Source organism: Humulus lupulus, chromosome 6 (assembly GCF_963169125.1).
Source record: "Humulus lupulus chromosome 6, drHumLupu1.1, whole genome shotgun sequence".
Lineage (NCBI taxonomy): Eukaryota > Viridiplantae > Streptophyta > Magnoliopsida > Rosales > Cannabaceae > Humulus > Humulus lupulus.
In genome coordinates this window covers 145,257,182-145,264,315 of record NC_084798.1, presented here as the reverse complement: position 1 = coordinate 145,264,315, position 7,134 = coordinate 145,257,182, and positions in this window count along the sequence as shown.

Sequence of the window (7,134 nt, the reverse complement as noted above, 5' to 3'; positions counted from 1 at the left end):
TAAAGCATTCTCCCAGATCGGAAACATGGTTATCGGCAGTTTTCAACTTGACCAGCATGTCATCAACGTACACTTCCATGTTATTTCCGATCTGGTTGGCAAACATCCTGTTTACCAATCTCTGGTATGTAGCTCTGGCGTTCTTCAGCCCGAACGGCATGACCTTGTAACAATAAACGTTAGTTGGGGTCATGAAGCTAGTATGCTCCTGGTCCGCTGGATTCATGGCGATCTGATTATAGCCCGAGTACGCATCCATAAAGGACATGAGCTCGTGCCCCGCCGTGGCGTCTACCAATTGGTCGATCCTCAGCAGGGGGAAACAGTCTTTGGGGCAAGCTTTGTTCAGATCGGAGAAGTCAATGCAGGTCTGCCATTTCCCGTTGGGCTTCGGGACCAACACTTGATTGGCGACCTAGACCGGGAACTTAGCTTCGCGGATAAAGCCGCACTTTTTGAGCCGGGCTACTTCCTCTTCTAGGGCTTCAGCTCGGGTTGTTCCTAGGCGCCTCTGTTTCTGGGACTTCGCAGGCACGCTCTTATCCAAATGGAGGGTGTGCATGATGACACTCGGGCTGATCCCCACCATGTCCTCATGAGACCATGCGAACACGTCCAGGTTCTCCTGTAGAAACTTAATCAGCTCTGCCTTTCTCTCACCACATAGATTTTTCCCGAGCTTTACCGTCCGTGAGGGATTCTGTGGATCGATATTTATCTCCTCGAGCTCTTCGATAGCTTGGAGCTCAGATTTATCCTCGCCTATTCTGGGGTCAATATCATCACTTAGGATGATATCTTCCCCTTCGGCACTCTGAGGTTTTTCAATCTCAGGATTAGGCACAGGTTCCTGAGATTCCTCATTTCCACCTTGGATGGTCATCGTTAACTGCCCGGGTTTTAATTTTCCCTTCATGGAAATGCTGTAGCATTCCCTGGCAGCAAGTTGATCGCCACAGACCATGCATATCCCCGTGGAAGAGGGTAATTTTAGCGCGAGGTGGCGGATGGAGGTAACGGCTTCAAACGCTATAAGTGTAGGTCGACCCGAAATGGCATTGTACGCGGCGGGACAATCGATGACCACAAACTCGAGGAGTTTCAAGACTGTCCGAGGTCCCTCTCCCAAGGTGATCACTAGCTCGATCGTTCCTATTGTCGCTGATCCTTCTCCAGAGAATCCGTAAAGCATCATCGAGGTGGCTTTCAGCTCGGTGACAGACAAACCCTTCTTTTCCAGCGTGGACCAGAACAGTAGGTTTACCAAGCTCCCATTATCGACCAGCACTCTCCTAACCCTCCGATTAGTGAGCTGCACTGCTACGACCAGAGGGTCGTTATGAGGGAACTGGACGTGGCTGGCATCTTCTTCAGTAAATATGATTGGTTGCCTCCCCAATCATTGCTGCTTTGGGAGATGTTGCTCAGGGACGAACTCCACTCCATTGTGAGCCTTAAGTTCGTTGACGTACCTCTTTTGGGCACCTCTGCTTGTGCCACCCAGATGGGGACCTCCAGAGATCGTGGAGATCTCTCCTTCTATCACAGGAGGAGGGACGTCCTGATCTACCCGAGACCCGGGCTGACTGACCGGGACTTCCGGAGCTGGATGGCCTGCGGGAACTCTATTCCGCGCATACTGAGCCAAGGGTCCGACTCTGATGAGAGTTTCGATCTCATCCTTCAAGTGTCTATAGTCATCGGTATTGTGGCCAACGTCGTTGTGGAACTGGAAAAACTTGGAAGGGTTTCGCTTTCCCTTCTGGTGCTTTAACGGCTCCGGCTTCTTCCAGGGGAGGTGAGCAGAATTTGCTAGGAAGATGTTCTCCCTAGAGTGGGTGAGCTCGGTATAAGTCGCGTATACCGACTTAAATTTTTTTGCGGACCTGTTCTTCTTTGGGCCGTGCTGGTTGCCCTCGCCGTTCCCCTTTCTCTTGCCTCCACCAAACTGGTTATTCTGTGTAACAGTTTGGGTCGCTATCATGACCTCTGTTCCCACTTCAGCGGGTTGTTCAGGGGCCTGGCTGGTTCCTGTAGCTGAGGCTTGCGCCTCCTCTAGGTTAATCCATCCCTGGGCTCTATTTAGGAATGCATTTACGGTACTAACTCCCTTCCTTTGTATCTCTTTCCAGAGTCCCCCTCCGACAAGGATCCCAATCCTCAAAGGCATGAGCTTGGAGCTGTCATATGCGTCCCTGGCCTGAGCAGCGACGTTCGCGAATCTGCTCACGTAAGCCTTCAGAGGTTCGTCGGGTTGCTACCTTACGTTTGCCAGGGTGTCAGTCTTGACGCGGGCAGCCTGGGAAGCTCAGAATGCTTTCTTGAAGTCAGTGGAGAAAGTTTTCCACGAGCTGATTGACTGTTTCGTACTCTGTTTGAACCATTGTCTGGCCGGCCCAGTCAAGGTGGAGGGAAATATTAAACACCTCAGCTCGGGGCCAATGTTGTGGGCCATCATCAGGGTATTAAACATACCCAGATGATCTGACGGATCCCCGTCTCTGTTGAATTTGGACAAGTGCGGCATACGGAAACCAGGTGGATACGCCGTTGCTGCTATGCTGGGGGGGAAGAGCTCGAGTTCGTCCCCTGAATCATATTCATCTTTTTCTTTTTCCGACAGGAGCTTCCTCATCAGCTCCTCCATCTGACCCAGACGCTCAAGGGTTTTGTCCTGATTTCCTTGGTTGTTCCGGGGCTGTTCAACTGCTCCGGATCCATTGTACGCATTTGGCGGGTTATTGTCCCTCATATCTAAAGATAGGTTATATAGGACGTTCCCGCTGTCGCGTACCTCGGATAGGTCTTCCCTTTGGCGAGTATGGCTACCGTTTCCCACCGGGTTTCCCCTTTGAGAGTTTAGACGATCTCGGAGGTTGTCCCTCGGGGTGGCTTAAGGACTTTGCGCCGAGCTCAAGCGTTGGCGCAGGTCTCCGCCGGAGAGGTCACTTCGAAGACTTCCGGTCCAATAGCTCCCGTTTGACAAGCTTGGAGCCCGCCTCGGGGGATGAGGATCCGGGACTTCTCTGGGCGCTCTGCTACGATTTGACGGTCCGACGGAAGGAGGATTTCTCCTACTGCTCCCATGAGCCGGAATGTCTCGGACTGGTTGGGGAGGAGATGGGTATCTTATCGGTGAAGGAGGATGCCTGACCGGGGATGTGATTTTGGTCCCGTTAGGGCGGATTAGGTTAGGTCGGGGCCGCTTGGCTCTACCAACCTTCGGGTCCTATGCTCGGCGGGCTGAGCGGGGCGCAGGACGGCTGGCCGAGGCGGGCTGTCGTTGTGAGCCCTCCCCGGATCTCCTTCGTGAGCTCCCTTGGGCTCTCCTGGGCGCGCTCGAGGGAGGAAGTGAGTTGGGAGTTGAGGTCCGGACCAACCGACTGTACTGTTGCTCGGCCCTAGGTAGTTCTTCAAAAGTGGTCTCCCGGTGGTGCGATGTGGGAGTAGAGTTTGACACCGGGGTTCTGACCAACCAGCTAGGCCTGTACCGATTACCCCGGTGGGACTTATGAGCCTTGCCTTGCCTCTTTTCAATGTTAGCGTCGGTTGTAAGAGGGGGTAATCGGGCCAAAATCTCTTGAATCTGCTGGTTAGCTTTCGCCAGCTGGCTCCTCAACTGTGCATTCTCCATTTCCACCGCCGTGTGGAAATCTGGGTTCGGATTAGGTGGCCGGGGAGCCGAACTTCCAGTGTCATCTTGGCCTGTTGGCTGCTTGCCCGCCCGCTGTTGAACCTCAGGGTTCTGATCATCGGAAATGGCAGCATGATGGGCCTCCTGCCCATCACATTGGTCTGCCTCGTTACCATGTCTTGAGCGAGTGACCACCATGGTTGGGTATTTGCGATAGCACCAATCTAATAGCCTCTCAATGAAAGCACCAAACTGTTGATGCGGTTCTTTGCCAACATATAATTAACAGAATAAAGATTGGGATTAGTGCTAAGTAATGAACCGTAACAGATGAATGATCTTAAAATAAAATGGTGACACGAATACTTTTTTAGGTGGTTCAAAGGTTAAAATCCTTCTAGTCCACCAGCCAGTATTATTGCTATCTCTTTGATATTCTTTACAGGGTATTTCTTTACACAGTAGAATCCAACCCTTTGCAACCCCCAGGGTCTCCATATTTATAGGGAGAGGGCACCTGGGGGTTGGCAAAGGGGGTCATCCCGTGACCTTCTTACCCATCATGTCACTTATGAGACATTCATGATTAATTCCTAAAACCTGACAAATGAAGTGTGGTCTAATCAATAGGTAAGGGGGATAATGGGCCGCACGACCCAACCCAGTCATGGGTGCCTGAACACGCACGTTTATGCTGTGTGTCCGAGAATTCAGGGATATATCAGACACGTGATGTCTGATATATGCACGTTTACATTGCATGGTTGACTTTATAAGAGGTCAGAGGTGCCAACTCAAGCTCGTACCTCGAGCTTGATGTATTCTTAGCCTGTGGTGTCCATACTTCTGACCTGACCCCTTAGTAATCTCAGCAAGCCTTTGGTTACCTTGAGCTAAAGAGGTAGGACCTGGTAACAGCAGCTCTGGGTACGGGTCATCTGCGTGGCTGATATAATTATGCCATCCCTCAGCTCGCTAATAGCCCGTGGATAATTAGGGCGTATAGTAGGGTTCATAACGATCTGGTTATGTCCAAAATACGCATCCATGAATGACATGAGCTCGTGATCGGCGGTAGCGTCTACCAGCTGATCAATTGTAGGTAATGGGAAACAGTCCTTAGGATAGACCTTGTTAAGATTGGAGAAATCAATGCAAGTTCTCCACTTTCCGTTTGGCTTCGGGACTAGAACGAGGTTAGCAACTTAGATCGGGTATTTTGCTTCCTTGATAAATCTGCATTTAAGTAGGCGAGCTACTTCTTCTTTTAATGCTTCCAACCGTACTTTCCCCAAAAGCCTTCGTTTTGGGACTTTGCAGGCACTTTCTTGTCCAAGTTCAAAGTATGCATTATTATAGTCGGACTGATTCCCACCATATGTTCATCCGACCAGAAGAAGATGTCCAGATTCTTCCTCAAGAATTCGACCAGCTCATTCTTCCTTTCAGCTTCCAGATTTTTTCCCAAATTTTACAACTCTTGAAGGTGTTTCTGGGTCGATACTAATATCCTTGAGCTCCTCCACATCTTTGAGCTCAGATTCATCTTCGCCTATTCACAGGTCAATGTCGTCTTGTTGGGCGACCTCATTATCTCCTTCTCGAGGTTCTTCCATCCCATGAATAACTTCCATTACCCAGGATTCCTCACCTTCTTCGTCTAGGACCATTGCTTGATGCCCAGGTTGTGATTTTCACTTCATTGCTATGCTGTAGCATTCTCGGGCGGTGAGCTAGTCTCCTCGTACTTTCCATATCCTCAAGGTTGAGGGGAAATTCATTGTCAGGTGTTGGATTGAGGTAATGGCTTCAAAAACCATCAGTGTGGTTCTTCCCAAAATTGTGTTATACGCAGCCGAACAATCGATTACAGCAAACTCAAGTATTTTAGTAACAGTTCGTGCATCATCCCCTAGCGTAACCACCAGTCTGATTGTCCCTATGGCCGCCGTCCCTTCACCTGAAAATCCGTACAACATCATTGAGGTCTCCTTTAGATTGGTCACGGATAATCCCACCTTTTCTAGGGTGGACCTGAAAAGCACATTTACTGAACTTCCATTATCTACCAATATCCTTCGCACCCCTTTGATTAGCGAGTTGTACGATTACCACCAGCGGGTCATTATGTGGGAACTAAATGTGGCTAGCATCCTCCTCAGTGAAAATGATTGGTTGTTTCTCCAACCGTTGTTGTTTTGATAATTGTTGCTCTGGGATAAATTCCATACAGTTATGAGTTTTCAGCTCCTATATATACCTCTTTTGGGCTCCATTGCTTGTGCCCACCAAATAAGGTCCTCTGACAATAGTAGTTATATCTCCTCCTACTATTGGAGGAGGGTTGACTTGGTTCTGATTCATCTGAGTCCTCGGCTGACCTGTCAGAGTTTCTGGAGCTGGACGCGAATTCTGCCCGATAGATTGATTGAGAGCAACTTGGTTTCGCACGTACTGGGCCAATGGTCCAATCCGAATGAGAGTTTCAATTTCATCCTTCTATTATCGGCAATCATCGATATTATGACCGATGTCATTGTGGTATTGTCAAAACTTTGAGGGGTCTCTCTTCGCCCTCTGATGCCTTAATGGCTCTGGCTTCTTTCACAAAAGACGATTAGAGTTTGCCACAAAAATATGTTCTCGTGTATCCGTTAGGTCTGTGTAGGTGGCATAAATGGGCTTGAATTTTTCGCCAAAATTGTTTTTATTTGTGCCATTCTGGTCATCCTCACCATGCCTTTTCCTCTTATTGTTTCCTACTTGGTTATTCTGGGTAACAGGTTGAGCTGCAGCTGCACTACCTGTCACCGCTCCAGCGGGCTGAACAGAGGCCTGGCTGGTTCTTGTGATAGCAGATTGCACCTCTTCCAAGTTTATCCACTCTTGAGCTCGGCCCAAGAACCCATCTACACTTTTAACCCATTTTCGCTGGAGCTCCTGCCATAGATCGTCTTCCACCAGGATTCCTATTCTCTTTGCCATGTGCTTGGAGCTATCATCAACGTCTCTAGCTTATGCTACAACGTTGGCAAATTTGCTCAGATATGCTTTCAAGGACTCACTGGGTTGCTGTTTTATGTTGGCCAATGAGTCGGCCTCTACGCGAGTTTGCTTTAAAGCTTGGAACACTCTCTTGAACTCGGAAGACAACTTCTTGCAAGAGCTTATTGAATGGTTTTTTGTACTTTTTGAACCACTGTCTGGCAGGTGCGATCAGAGTCGTGGGGAACATAATACATCTTAGGTCGAACCCGACATTGTGGGCATCATCAACGTATTGAACATCCCGAGGTGGTCGGATGGATCTGTGTTTCCATCAAATGTTGGCATCTTCGGCATCCTGAAGCCAATAAGATATGCAGCTACTACAATGGTCGGGGCGAAAGGTTCGAGCTCCTCATCAGAGACACAATCATCAATCCCTATTCCAGATAAGAGCTTCTTCATTTGCTCCTTCATCAAGGCTAGTCGCTGGAGGGTTCAGTCTTTGGTCTCTA